The following is a 16,280-nucleotide window of genomic DNA, read 5'->3' as shown; positions in this document are numbered from 1 at the left end:
AGGGCGGGAGCACCGGCACCGGGCAGGGACTCGGCTGCCCTATCAGTCCTCGGTACCGCGGGGCAGCTTGGAGAGAACCCAACCAAACGAACCGAAACAAATCCAAACAATAACAACAACAAAACACCTGTGCGGAGCGGCCGGGCTTATCCAGTTTGGAGAAAAAGAGAATCAAGAGAATCCCTAGGTTGGAAAAGACCTTTGAGATCATCAAGTCCAAGCGTACCTGTCCACTACTAAACCATATCCTTAAGCACTTCCATCTACCCGTCTTTTAAACACCTCCAGGGATGGTGACTCCACCTCCCTGGGCAGTCTCTGCCTGTGCCCGATGACCCTTTCGGTGAAGGAATTTTTCCTAATGTGCAATCCGAACCTCCCCTGGCACAGCTTGAGGCTATTTCCTCTCGTCCTATCACCTACTACTTGGGAGAAGAGATGATCGACCTTATTGCTCTCCACAGCTTCCCGAGGAGGGGAAGCTTCCTCTCGGATGATCTCTTTTCCTTGGCATCCAGTGCCGGGATGCGTGGGAATGGTTCAAAGCTGCGCCAGAGGGTTCGCATTAGACACAGAGCATCGTTTCTGAACTAAGAGGATGGCCAAACACTGGCAGAGGCTTCCTGGAGAGGTAGTCCATGCCTCAGGCCTGTCTGTGCTTGGGAAACATTTGGACAATGCCCTTAACAATGTGCTTTACCTTTTGATCAGCCGTGAATTGCTGAGGATCATTGTAGATCCCTTCCAAGTGAAGCACTCTACTCTATTATATCCTATTTTAAAACCAAGATAAATCAATTGGGAGGGTCTTATCTCAATCAGGCTGAGGCCTGTAGGCAACACATCTCAAGTGTCACCTGTATTTGAAGACTTGCAACCAGCTGTCCTGTTAGAAATGACAAAGGCCTATTGTAGCTTGGCTTTAGAAAGGCACTGAGACATCTGCCAGGCTGGTCTCCAAGTCAGCTGCCTTAGAAGGCTCAAAGCTAGAAAGCTCCAGTTTGGGCTGAAAATACAGAAATCCAGTGCTATATTCGTGGAAGTAAAAATTTGCTGATTGCCTATAAAATGTGAAAAATATGTGCAAGAACTTAGGAAACTGTAAGCCACGAGGAAGTAGAAAGGCGTCAGAATCCAGATGGTACCATTCAGAAATAAGTAGAAGCAGTAAACAGAATCCAGCACAGAGAAGCAGCTGAAAATGTGGCTATGGGATGCTCTGGAGTAAGTGCCTCTGGTTAAGCACAGATGATGACTTGGCCAGTAAAGAGGGGAATGGATTCGAGCTGTGGAAACTTAGGGGTAGCCACTGGACAACATGCAGAGTTGTCTGAACTTGGTCTGAATGTTACCTTGTGCTTTGCATTTCAAATTTCCAGCTATAAAATGATAATTTCACATGGTTATGTGTAAAAAATTAAATTCAAATTTTGAGAAATATACATGTTCAAATGGGGAAGAATTAGGTAGTAAGGTGGGATGGGCTACAGATTATTTATATTTCTGCTGGATTTCTTACTAAACTCTGGTAAAAATCGGCTAGGGAATTTGTACTTCATTCCCATAAAGTTTTCCAAAATTCTTACATAAAAAACATTTTACAAATGCAAAATATTCAATATGTCTGAAAGCAATACTGCACAACAAGGGTGTGGTAGCACTTCAAAGATTTTTATATCCATTTAGTGGTTAATTTTTTTTTTCTCTTCCTGCTGTTCTCTTTATTCATATGTGTATTATCAGGAACCCTTGTGTTGCATCAAACCCTGTGCTTGGAATGCGATAAAAGCCTTTCTGCTTTTTGTAGATGTCACAAATACTAGAAAACTGGACGGACGCAGAATCACAAGAAAAAAGAGGAATGCAATGGCCACCTGTTTCTAAAGTTGACATGGTGCAAACTCAACAGGTGCAAACTCAACAAGACCAGCATCTTGCTTTAATGCTAGAATGACCATATGGTCCAAACTGTTTTTTTCTAGTGTATATGCCAAAATTAAAAGCATCAGCAAAAACCTGCACAGAACCTTCCCACCGAATGTCAAAAAAAACCCAGAAGAATGAGGTTTGGAGCAGAGATGGTGGATTAAGAGCTCACATCAACGGGTTTCTGTAGAGAAATCTTCCTACTTGCCACATCTTGGGTATGGAAGTAAATGGACTGTAAACTTCAGCAGCAAGATATGTACCACAGGGATGTCTTTGAGCTACAAAAGGTTACGCTGGAGGGAACTGAAAGCAATGTCCCTGGTGTCTATAATAAACATTTAAACACATTCAAGGAGATAGTGCTGACCTTGTACTGTTTACACCAAATTGTGTGAAACAATCAGGCACACTTTTTAAACCAGGTAAAGGAGTATTTTTAATCGCACAACTAAAATAGCTCAACCTTGGCAATTATTTGGACAACTTCTACAGAGAAGAAGCCTCTAAGACTTTTTTATTATTATTATTATTATTATTATTATTATTATTAAGATTAATGTTGCAGAATGACTGAATTCCACCTTTTGTAAAGAAACATTAGCTTTAATTCTCCAGGAAAGAGCTACCTAGAATGGCTTAAAGTATAAAATATCATCAATATGCTAAAAGCAGGAAGTGTATAAATAATTGCGTGTAAAACCAAAATAATTACAAGGATAGGATGACTATCCCAAGCCAAACGTACATCCAGGAAATTGGTGGTCAACTGACCCTCTAAAGAATTCCAGACATGCTGATTTACAGGCATCCAGTCAAAATACAAAACATGTCAGGATGTTGATACCCTGGCAGAGGACAACAGCTTGCGCCAGTGTCCTCGGCTTTCCACCCAGCTGCTCGGTGGCTGCCCAAGCTCCTCCCGTGTAAGCTATCATAGCCTCAGCTTGCTGGTAGACCTTATGGTGCTGTGGCATATCCCCATCAGAGCAATGCACATCCTGCTTTGTTCTGGTGAATATTTCTTTACAAATATGTAGTCAGTGCTAATACAGCCAAAGACCATAATTTCTGTAATAACATCATTTGACAGCTCTCTCGTGTGTGGCTCAGCAACCCAAGTTGGAAGGGCAAGGAAACTAAAGGCACTTCAGCCATTCCTGTCTCTAAGCATTACTGGTGCTATGTAACTGCCATAATTAACATACATTCATGTTTTAGATGAGATTAAGACCTTTTGAGTGTAATTATTGTCCACCCACCCTTTTAACGAGTGTAAAGGAAAGGACAGAAGAGGGCAGAGTGGAGATGGTCTTCGGAGGAATAGAGCTGGACTCAGGAGGTCGAGGAAAGAAAAATGAAAAGACCTTGCAATTTCCCATTAAAAACAGGCTGTGAAGGCTTTCCAATATTGTCCATTTCAAGGCAGATGGGAAAACTTGGTATCTTGGGAAAAGGCTAATCCATTCAGCTATATACTGAACATCAGAAACAGATGAAAAACTATCACTTTTGGATGTTTTTAATAGTAAACTCTGTACCAATACAACTGCTGAGGCAAGGTCTTTAAAGTCAGTAAACTATCTTATGTACATATTTAAGTAACTTCTGATTTTAACCTGTTGCGTAGCACAGAAGGCAACTATTCTTTATGAGTATGACTACGAAAAAACCCTGATAATTAAGAAACAGGATTTGCGTAGCAATTTCTGAAGTGAAGCTGTGGGGAAGGGTGATTAAGTAGAAAAAGGGAGAAGAGTGAATCACATGGGAGTCTAAAGGCACAGGAAATGGAACCATTCAAAAACTCAACTGCATTAAGTTCTCTTTACATGGAGTCGAGTTGAGGTCACGCACTGCTTGATGATGACAGTGGAGTTTCTTGGCATGAATTTATGGCAGAGAGGGAACAGGTACTGTTAACATGGAGTGTACCTCTCCATATCCCATCTGGGTAGATACATCATGTATTTTCTCTGACTTAAGAAGTTCTTGTCCTTGCTGCCGCCTATCTTGTCCATAGCTATGTGTTCCCATATCTGCTCTGCAGTTCATTGCTCCTTTAGTTGCCAGTACCTCTGTAATTCAGACCACATATTAAAAGTGGAAAAAAAATAAAGGGATGTTATAGCTTATAATCAAATTTATATATCTGACATTCTAGTGTTTGGCACAGCCCCAGAAGATTGATATAGATTAGAAAGTCTGTGTGTGAGAGAAGAAAAAGCAGATGGCGGCAAAGAATGGGACTGATTGCTTGTTAAACCTGATTTGTTACAAAAGAAAATGGATCAATAAGCTACAACTATATCACTAGACTAGTCATCTGTAGAAAGTAATTTTTTTCTTTTTTCTTTTGCCTATCACAGCTGATGAACAACTTGCTGCCAATAAAAAAAAATGTTCTAACAAAACTTCTGTAGCAAATAAAATTATTTCACCTGCACTAATTAATGCAGGATGGCACCCAAAATAAAAATGCTGAGAGCCATAGCTGCAATTAGAGAAAGTAAAATATCAAGCGAGAGTAGTCACTGCAAGTTATTAAATTAAGTCAGGCTGATAGACACAGCTTTTTTTCCTCCATTCTTTGCTGGGACATTTGGGAAAACTATGAGTCAAATGAAAACGTGAAGCCTGTGCACAGAATTTATATGAAGTTGTTGCCTTCATTTAAACAGAATAAGAAGGGTGTTCCCTATTCGAGCGTTCAGCACCTAACTGATAAGTGATATATGTTTTATTCCCAGAATCACAAGTTTGACTTCTGACGCCCTAACTGTGTAACTGCTGCATTGGAGAGCTGCATGATGAGGAAGTGACGTTTCATCTGTTCTGGTGAGAAGCAGTTCCCAGGCAATGTGCTGAAAGAACTGAATGTTTTCACAGGGTGTCTTACTCTGCTAAATGTTAGAGTGGCTGCTGAGAGACATCCACTTGCCAGAGGCAGTCCCTTGAAAGCTTCCGTATCCTAGTGCAGACAACATTCTGTAGTGTCCTCTCATGACATTTCCAAAGCCTGCACGGCTGCTGCTTAAAAGATCGATTTCTAAAACAAGTCCTGGTGACATCTGCTCTTTGTTATGCAAATAAAAAAAATATAAAAGCATTATGAAAAAAAATAATTGCTGAATGACTGCGCAGCAGAAGCAAGAAAAGTGACATCAGACTACAAAATATTTTCACTTGCTTCAAACTACTTGCTGCTGACTCTGTCATCAAGCTCATTACCTGTGTGGAAGAGTAAACCAAATGTGTACCAGTTTGACCAAAAAGTTCTTTTTTCCTCCAAGCATTTTGTCTTAGCAGTAGCTAGTAAAATAATTACAGTTGGTACATTTCATCACAGTTAACAATGTTGGTGGAAAGGCAGATGTTCGCAGTTTGGTGTCTTTGAAACAGATGACTAGTCATTCACTTACTTCTGCCTTCCATTTTTAAACAGTTCTGCTATTTAGACGTCCTCTGTCCTTTCAGCTGTAACATGAACCAATCCATGGGCTAAGGTTATTTTATTAACTTCTGCTTTTCAGTATTTGCAACACTGAACTGTTAACGAGGCAAATCTTGCAAAAGCAGTTGAACGTTATCTTCAGGACAGTTGTGCATTTGTTAATTAGACTGACTTGCAAACTGGTGTGGTGTCTGTATTGCAGGCAGAGCCAGAAATCTCATTTCTGGAATAGCATTCACTCACAGAGTCCCCAGGAAATCAGGAGGAGTGTATGGAGGCATGGCTGTCCAACCAGGCAACCCAGTGGGAGCAATCCAGGTTAAGGCTCTTTCCCAGAGAAATCTTTTTGCTGTGGTAGAACAGGGTCATATATGTAATGAACGCATTCTGCTTACACACTGTTCTGGTGACAGAACATAGAAATGTCAAGATACTCTTTCAGAGAGGAAAAGTTTTGAACTGCCAAGTGTTTAAAAGAGAGACGATGCCTACAGTGAGGGGTAATATCTTTTATTAGACCAAATGATGCAGTGGTGAAGAACAGGCTGGCTTTCATGAACACAAGAAGCAATTTGTCTTATTGAAGGTGGTGGCCCAGTTCATGGAGCCTGAATTCCATGCAAGGCCGTGGTGCCATGAGATGGAAATTGGGTGCTAGAGCACAAAGTAGTGGATCAAAAATACTGCAGGTACTAGACACAAAGTGGTACAAACTCATAACGCCAGCTGAAATGTAATTCATATTTTGCAGAGACAGTTTTATCCAAGGAGATTTTATGGTGGATCAGATATCACCTTCCAGTCCCCAGGGTCCATAACATTGGTGTAAACAAAATCTCCTGTGCTCTAACATGACAGAAGTTTACTGTGTGCCTGTACTTCATATGATGAAATTTACTTTTAGGTGATGCTATAGTAAAAACCTGGTACCACTGAATGAGAAAACACAGTATAAACTAAATTTACTTGTTTAAAATTACCCGTTATTTATGAAAGGTTTTCATTGCAAACATAGACGAAATGTGCACATGGAGATACTGAAATCCTGTGATAATTCTCAGTGAAGTGCTGGTTTAAAAAACAAAAAGCAACAAAAAAAAAAATAAACAACAAAAAACCAAACACCCACAATGTCAGGAATACGCTGAAACTTTTTAGTTCTAAGTAGAAACGGAAAAACAGCCTTGTGACGATCACTGAGTTTAGAATGATGGAGTCAGTTTTTGGCACGGAACAAAAGTAACACATTTAGTGAAATTCATATCTGATACTGATACTTTCCTACATGGGAAATTTTACCAGAACATCTGAACTGGCCTAGTTACAAGTATAGAGGGAGAAAATTGCAACAGAGTATTATTATCAGCATTGTTATGGAGATTAGGTCCTCCCACATAGAAAGACACATTTATATGATCTAGGCTAATGAATGTGCTCCCATCTGCCCTGAATGACAATTAAATGCTCCTGAAGGAGGAGAAGAAGAAAAATTCAGAATTATCAAAGAATTCAGAATTCCAGAAGGGTGGTGTCAGGGAGGAACTGTATGGCTACACCTGCATTTAAGGTTTTTCAGCCTTGTTCCAGTCTGTATTTTTCCAGTGGGAAAAGGGTAGGGTTTGCTAGTTCCCATCACAGGGAAACCACCCATGTGGTTTCAGTTACAGGGATTCATTAATTTATTGATTTATTGATATTACATAATCCCCTGAATATCAGTAGGCTAAACATTTGAGATTGGTGTCAGCAATACAACGGATAACCCGGAATGTTAATAAATACCTATAAACGCCTGAACGCCTTTTATTAATAACTCCCCAAATTTCAACCCACTCCCATGTGCCGAGAGATACAGGCACACATAACTCAAGTACCCCATGCTGATGGGATGATGTCTCGTGTTGTCAGGCCAGGTTGCTCTTCCCTCATCATGACCTCGTATGCTTTGTTTAGACTTCTTTTGAAGCTGACCCTTGTTTTCTTCTTTTCTATTTTTTTTTTAGAAGCCTCTTGGTAATTTCCTGGTTACTGTTTAATCCAGCTGATGGCCATCTCTTAAACAAACTTCATTATTGTTATTTTCTTCTTTAGTGGATCTGCTTTGGGACAAACACCCTCACAGGCAGTTTTGGAGACTCTTTCACTCACATTTTTTCCACTTGCATCTTGTGACAGCAGTGTCTGTTACCCACTCCACAGCACCAAGACAGGCCATGGGCATTACTCCCATCTCCAAGATGTTCCACCTACCACTTCCATTCCTGCTTCTGAGCTCGTCATCCACAGCCAGGCTGGTGCTCATACACATCTAGGGTGTGATTCAGTTCCTCCTAAGAGAAGACAGGTAAAAAAGATGAAGAAACCTACACTGTAGATGTCTAAACTAGATCCTCAGCTCTGGCCTTCAAAGGATCAATTCTTTGTTTAAAACATTTTATTATATGGGAAAGTAGAAACGAAGCTGGGCTGGCCTGTCATGCATGGATGGAGTTAATTGCAAGAAGTGCATCAGCCACAGGCTTTATGCTCTCTCTCCCTTACCAAGATACAGCATGAGAACTTCCCTCCCTGAAGTTGATTATGTGATGACCTAACTTCACCAAATTTAGTTACAGCTCTGATTCCCCCCCATTTTTCTTTGTGTGGCCCAAGGACTTGTCTAACAAGTACGTGAGGGATTTGGGTCTTGGTCTTAAAGTGTCATGCACCTGGTTGAGTCTGTGCCAGGGGTTTGTAAGCCAGCACTTGTTCGCATGCTATTGTGGCTCCCTTCATTTCCTTGGAGCACATACAGCGTCACACCTTAGTTTCACATTTGGTGGTAGTACAGCTTAAGCTAATTTACCAGCTCAGTTCTTGTCTCCCCATTCATGACTACTTGTTCCCATCACCTCCCTGAACCACCCTTGCAGCAGCCTGCACAGCTGGGTGGTGAATCAAGCAGTGGAACCGGGACCTCCTGGAATGATTCAGGAAACAAGAGGTTGTTTTTCAATCATATCAGGTTACCACGTGGCTGCAGACACACACCTTATTTGCCTCCGTAAGGGATAACACAGGTATGAGAATGTGCAAGGAGAATGGGAGCTCCATAAGGCACTACTGCCATCCAAAACAACGTCTGCGTAACCATATCCTCTGAGGCCATACATTCTTCACTGTGAGAGTGATGAGACACTGGCACAGGTTGCCCAGGGAAGTTGTGGATACCCCATCCCTAGAGGTGTTCAAGGCCAGGTTGGATGGGGCCTTGGGCAGCCTGGTCTAATGGGAGGTGTCCCTGGGTTGGAACTGGATGATCTTTGAGGTCCCTTCCAAGCCAAGCTATTCTATGATTATATGATTAACTTAAATGAATGAGAAAATCTTGCTAGGGACATCTCTCAGATGCTGCATACCTGAGCAGCTGAAGCTCCAGCTGTGCCTGCAGGATGAGAGGCACAGCATTTTTCATCTCCCAAACATTTGGAAAGGCCACTTCTCCACACCGGAGAAGTCTGTCTTCTCAGCCCCGCTGCTTTCAGGAGGAGCTGAGACTTTGTGGTACTTTTTAGGTGGTGACTGTCTTCTCAGGACTCAGATGCTGAACTTAATCCTGGGAGCGTACAGCCATCAGGTAACACACTACAAACCCGGTTCATGTGCTCTGGAAAAAGGAGATGTAGTGCTATACAGCAAACAAACTTTGCAGAAGCCATACACTTGCGTAAGCAACCCGGTGCCTGAGCCTTTATTGTTTCAACTGCTTCCTCTAAGACATAGTTTATAACCGTTGCGTTGGTATTTACTTTTGTTTAACCACATTAAATCCATTGGAGAGCTGAGCTGTAACTCAAAATCATCACATGCCCTGGAAAATATCACTTTTATATGTATCACTGACACTTTCTCTTAAATTCAGAGCTAAATATCAATGGGTAAATATTTAGCAGCAGCGGCCTTCTGCCTTCCTCCCTTATATAGGTATATCATCCTCCCTTAAATATGGATACCATTTTGTTGCTAATGTGGGTAGGTCAGAGTGATTTTCCATATGTATTATTTTCTTTCCAGAATTCCCTCTATCAAAACAAAATCATTTCCATGAAATGGCAGTTTTGGTAACAAATTACTTGCCTGTTTTTGTAGAAGGAAAAAGAATAACAAGGCTCATAAAAAATTCAATTTAATATTATTGACATAGCAGATTAGGTACTACTGTGCATTGTACCATATCAAGTTATTTTCTTTTTCTCTTAATGCAAAAATGAGAGTATCAGCTGGTTTTAATATTGTTGCATGAGGCTACATTACTTTTCCGAGATATTAAAACCAGCTGTTTTTTGGGCCAGATCTGTAGCTGAAAAAAATTGCTCAAATATTAGATGGGTACAGTTAAACTGAAGAAAAATTCCTACTGTGTGTGCAACTTATACCAGTGAAACCAAATCCTAGCACACATCACCTATTTCAGACCTTAAAAATTACAGAACTGTTTACATGCTGAGCTGGAACAAGCTAAATTTAAGATTTTAAGAACTAAAGTTTCAGACCAGCCCACCCTAGTGTATTTTCACTCTGTGTGTTAATCAGTGTGAGTCTTGCTGCTTCTCACTGCAATGTCGTCTACCGCTCTCCATGGCTGCTTCAAGGTACCTTTCTGGGCAGCTATTCAAAACTACCGGCAGAAACCTGTGCAAGCAGGACTTCAGCTGGCAAAATCTTTTAATCCAATCTTTTAATCCAGATAAAATCTAAAGCGCCTGTAAGATGCAGGGCAACCGGTTATGAGAAAGGCAATTTCTTTCACAACACAGAAAAGAGAATCGGGGTGTCTGCTTAGTTATTCGTCAATTAGACACCAATTTGTAAATCCACAGTGGGCGGTGGGTGGCAGAAGTTGGAAGATTAAAATGCAGGGTGTGCCCAGGTGGCCAGATGAGTTTGGATTTGAGGTTGTTTTCAAGTACAAACTTGTCACTGAGCTTCACTGTGTGCATAAATACAGAGTTTATCCTGGCTCTGGAGTCTGCTGGAAACAGAATTTAAAATGATCCAAACTCTCATTAATAAGATCTATGCAAATGGCCAAAATCCAAACCAAATCAGCTCTTCATTTCACAGTGTCAGCCAGCAGTCAGGCTTGCAATGAGTTTCATCTTACAGGAGCTGAGGAACACGTGCAGATAAAAATGGATAAGCAGCAGCTGATAGCTCTCCCAGGGGAAAATTTATTCAAAATACGTGTCTTGCAGCCTGGTTCTCTCTTTAGTTGCAATGGCTTAGTGCATATATGAGTTTACTGAGGAAGCTAGAGCTGTAAGGTTTGTGGTACTGCAAAACACCACTAAATAGGGAAGAAAGCTTTGTGAAGGACGCTTGAGGTTGTGTTACTTCCAGAGCATTTAACATTTAGGTTAAGTGTGTATGAATTATGTGGGAGCTTTGTCTTCCTTATATCCAATCTAAACCTACCCTCTTTCAGTTTAAAGCCATTGCTCTTTGTCCTGTCACTACAGGCCCTGATGAAAACTCTTTCTTATAATCCCTCTTTATATAGTGAAGAGCTATAATAAGGTTACCATGGATCCTTCTCTTCTTCAGGCAGCACAACCCCAACTCTCTCAGCCTTTCTTCATAGAAGAGGTGTTCCAGCCCTTTGACCATTTTTCTGTCCCTCCTCTGGATCTGCTTCAACACGTCCATGTTTTTCCTGTGTCGAGAACTCCAGAGTTGGATACAGTACTCTAGGTGGAGTCTCACCAGAGCAAAGTAGAGGGGCAGAATCACCTCCCTTGACCTGCTCGCCACGTATTTTTTCATACAGCCCATGATACAGTTGACTTTCTGGACTGCAATTGTGTATTAATGACTCATGTCCATTTTGTCATCCACCAGCACCCCTAAATCCTCCTCTTAAGGGCTGCTCCCAGTCCCTTCATCCTCTAGTCTATATTGATGCTGGGTATTGCCCTGACACAGATGCAGGACCTTCAGCTTAGCCTTGTTGAACCTCATGAGTTTCACATGGGCTCACTCCTTGCCCAGGCCTTTGTCTCCCATCAAGTTTGGTGATGTTTTTACATAATTCTTAAAAATCAGTTCATAATGAAGGTAAATTACTGACTAGATACCAGAAGCTATTTACTGAGCAGGGAGGGGGCACCACCTCTTTATGCACAGTGTGATTATAGTTGAAAATTAACAGTGTATTCTCTAAAATGAGATGTTAGCAGCTACTAAGAAGCTCCAAATTTTTAAAGAGGAAAGGTTGAAGGGAGGGGCAAGTTTCCTGGACCGTTAGGACAACTGTCGTTATCTGGAAAGAAAACAGGAAACCTTTTGCATTTGTAGTCTTTTATCAGTTCTTAAAAATATACTGCAACTTGTTGAATACATTAACCACAAGTGGTTTCATGTAAATAACTGAAACCTTTGAATGTACAAATTTACAGCTGATTGTCATCTGGATAGGACTATTTGAAAAATTTTCGTTTGGCTGCCCGTTCAAACAGCTGAAAAAGCAAAAGCCACAGTTGTACCTTTTTTTTATCAAAATCATGAATGTTAATAAACCAGCTTTGCTTTGCTTTCTGCCCCTCCTGGGAACTGGATAAAATGCTACCTTTCAGTTGAGGGGAATCAAAGAGCTAAGCTCTGAAAGAAGTGCTTTCTAGGGTACAGTTCTTACTGATGAGGCTGTGGGTTTGGTGGGTGCAGTTCCTTTCTCCTTGTGAGAAGTCTCACACACTGTGCTTAGCTTGGAGTGGAGGGCCTTTAGCACCAGGGTCTGGGTTGCTCTGATCTGCGTTTGCGTGGCCTCCTGCTAGATGAAGACATAATGTGAAACAAATATTTATTGAAAACCCCAAAAGAGAACAAGCTGAGTATGCAGCTCAGCTGTAGGGGCATTCACACATGGGAGGGAATACCTAGAGCCAGTGTTTTCTTTGAACCATACTCAGTGTAAACTACTTTTGCCAAGAAATCCTCTGTCAGGGATGCATTTGCTTGTACTGTACGTAAGCTTAATGACTAAGCAGAGGAGAGATATCAGACATCCTCAGTTACCTGAGGGGGTATTACTTTGACCATGAAAGAGCCAACCTTCAACAATGGATTTGGAGAAATCCAGTGATAGGACACATTTTGGCATGTATTGCTATTCTGAATTCTTTATAATGCTGACCTGTTAGAACAGCTGCGTCTCGTCTTCTATCTTTCCCTCTCTGTCTCATTCCAGTTTTGTTTTGTTTTTCTTCCTGATTACGTCTGCAGTTCTGATGTGGAGGAATCCTTCACTTTTTCAAAGCAGCAGTAAATTTATATGGTGGATGGAAGTCTGCTGCTCACACCCTGCTTTTTTTTTTACCTTTCAAGACTAAAATATCCTGCAGGCCATTCAAAGAAATTTAGTGATGCAATTTGAATGCATAAGTCTTGATAGTCATAAATGAGCCTTGACTTAACTGTGTGTTGTTATGAATTCAGTGACCACTGAAGTCCGTGAAGCTGGATGAAGTCCTGGCAGATGGCTGTGTTGCTTGAAGAGTCAGCATTGTTAGTAGTGTCAGAAACATGGGAGGACTGCCTGGGTCACCAGACATCCCTGAAGAAACTAAGTACCCACCATGTGATAGAGAAATCATCAATGGGCAGTGGCTATGAAAGCGAGAAATACTGAGTTTTTAGTACGCAGAGGTTATTCCAAATGGAAAACACAGATCTCTTTTCTTGCAATCTCACAGGCATCAAGCCAAGGTATGATTTTGCTTTGAATTAAATCAGTGGATTTTTTTTATCTATTTGAATGCAACAAGTAAATGCAGGGTTTATTCTTTTTCTTCAGGCATGCAGTGTTTGTTACATCTTCTTTTGCCAATTTTTAAGTGCTCGCTTTCTGTTCTCTGGTTAAATTATTTATATTTGTTTTCTTTCTTCCCTTTGCTTGTCATTTTAATTCCTTTTTATAAAAGCTAATGGCATATGAAAGAACACAAAAGAGTCGCTCTGACTTTATGGCATCTGAGCCCAGGGTTACGAATCCTGCCGTACTGAATGAAATGACCATTCTGCCGAGGCCAGCCCTGTGGGGCGGTTTGGCAACCGCACTCTTGGCCAAGGCCTCCTCCTCTTTTGGTATTTCTGCAGTGGTGAACCAGACACAGCAGACCAATATTTCAGGGAATGAAGCTGATGTACATTGAGATAAAAGAGACCAACCTTGGGGATGCCCTACTTGTGTAAATGTCATCCCTTGCTCCTACTTCATATCCTGTGGAAAAATCCCACTCTTGTGACTCCACAACAGGTAACTCAGACAATTTAGAGACCTGCTGGTTTCTCTGATTCACTCTTCACCCCATCGGTTGTCATTGACGGCGAAAGACAGAAAGGCTCAGAGGCTCCATGGGAACAAAAGCCATCGTGAAATACTGAATGGTTTGTATTATCAGCTGAGATCCTGAATGAATCAAATCATTGTGAATAATTAATAACAGAGGCACTGGCAGCAATGCAGGCCTCTCGTTGTGTAGGTAAATGCATGACCCCATCAATTCTCTGCATTGCTTAGAAGCCATGAGGTACATATTAACACTGAGAAAGAATGTGTTACATTTAAGGAGCTGATAATTAAGGTAGTTCAGGCATTTATAGCAGTGAAAGGACAAATTAATCTTTGACTATTGAAAGGAACTAGATAGCTATTTAAAATAGGATTTCCAATTACTGCCTTCCCAGGAAAAGCATAATGAGTTCTCCAAAAGGCTTTCTGTTCTATTTTTGACAAGACCTACTTTGTGTCAATTGACTTGGAGATCTAATCAATTTATGTAATCAAATGCACTGGGATCCTGAGAATAGAAGGCATGCCAGTGTTTCTGATTTATTTAGGAAACGTACTAAGTTAATCAGAAAGCACACAAAGGGAGTATTGTGCAACATTTTACCTGTAGTTGCAGATAAGTTTGTTGTAGCTGCAGAATGCCTGATTGCCATGGAATTACTGTGAGATCATTAGACCATCTGCATAAAGAACCCCATAAAAACAAATTGTCTGAAAAACACAGTCAAAACACCACAGGTATTTTCCTTAGGGTTTTCGTGTGGTCTTGAGGAGCGGATCCTGTCTGGTTTTGTAGAGCTAGTGGTGCTCCCAGTGCAATCTAATTTCTTCCAGTGTTAGCAGGAAACACAGTTTCTAATTCTGAAAAAAAAAATAGGTAATTAATGCTAAAAATACAATTGCTGTATGTTATAGAATACCTCTGCTTTTGCTACAGTCCACCAATTTAACAGACTAGCTGAAATAACCTCAGTCTGTTGTTGGAAGGCAGGGGGATTAGTATAATATTTAGCATCTCCTAAAGCTGTTCCAGGACTGTCTCTTAAATAACCTGATATCCTCCTCAGACTCAGCGAGGGGATAGATGTCAGCTTTTAGGAAGAGAGGAGAGGAGAGGAGAGGAGAGGAGAGGAGAGGAGAGGAGAGGAGAGGAGAGGAGAGGAGAGGAGAGGAGAGGAGAGGAGAGGAGAGGAGAGGAGAGGAGAGGAGTGACCATGATAGCCTCAGATAAGACGGGTTTAAGCTGTCACAGAACTGACAAGTCTTATTTCACACTGTGTCCAGTTGCTTTGGCGGATATGTGGCTGGGAGTTCCTGGCTGTGGGATCTGGCCCCATGTCTGTGCACATACTTCCTAAAACTGAAGTCTCAGGGCTGAAAAAGAGGAAACATCTATGGAGGAATCCTCCTACAGACATCTTTGTTCATAGGTTATAAAGTAATGGCAAATGCTTTGAATTCCAGCAGTACATGCAGAGTCTGCAAATACTGCTGCCTGATACTTCACAGTATTGTATTTGCTTTCCAGTATTGCATACCTTACATTCTAGGAGGACAACTTATGTTTTGATCAGAAATATTTGCCTCTGCTTTTAAAAAAAAGGACACTGATTTCAGTACAAGATGGGGGACAATGTGTTTGAGAGCAGGCCTGCAGAAAAGGACTTGGGGGTGCTCATTGATGAGAAACTCAACACGAGCCAGCAATGCGCACTCGCAGCCCAGAAGGCAAACCGTATCCTGGGCTGCATCAAAAGAAGCATGGCCAGGAGGTCGAGGGAAGTGATTCTGCCCCTCTGTTCCTCTCTTGTGAGACTTCACCTGGAGTATTTGGTCCAGTTCTGGAATCCTCAACAATAAGAAGGATATGGAACTGTTGCAACAGGTCCAGAGGAGGGTTACAAAGATGATCACAGGGCTGGAGCACCTTCCATATGAGGACAGTCTAAGAGAGTTGGGGTTGTTCAGCCTGGAGAAGAGAAGGCTCCGAGGAGACCTTATAGCAACCTTCCAGTATCTGAAGGGGCTACAAGAAAGCTGGGGAGGGACTGTTTACAAAGGTTTGTAGTGGTAGGGCTAGGGGCAATGGCTATAAACTGGAGAGGGGCAGGTTTAGACTAGATATAAGGAGGAATTTCTTCACAATGAAGGTGGTGAGACACTGGAACAGGTTGCCAAGGGAGGTTGTGGCTGCCCCATCCCTGGAGGTGTTCAAGGCCAGGTTGGATGCGTCCTTGGGCAGCCTGATCTAGTGGGAGGTGGCAAGGATGTTGGAATTAGATAATCTTTGAGGTCCATTCCAACCCAAACCATTTTATGATTCTATGATATTACTCTTTGCTGGAGCGGCTACTGGAATTAAGATCCTGGCTGCACTTGTGTTGGTATTACATAGCCACCCATGGCTGGCAAGGACATAGATGAACCCATGTTGGGTGGGATGCTGGAGACTGCAGCTCTGTGTGTGATTTATGCCACAGTGAGTTAGTTACAGAACAATCAGAGGCAGTGCAGTAACCTGTGCCACTGAAGAATAACAGCTTATATTACTCTCAAGGATTTACAGCATCACTG

The sequence above is a fragment of the Cuculus canorus genome, chromosome 1, assembly GCF_017976375.1.
Source record: "Cuculus canorus isolate bCucCan1 chromosome 1, bCucCan1.pri, whole genome shotgun sequence".
In the NCBI taxonomy this organism is placed as follows: Eukaryota; Metazoa; Chordata; class Aves; order Cuculiformes; family Cuculidae; genus Cuculus; species Cuculus canorus.
Note: the sequence above shows the minus strand (reverse complement) of the source record.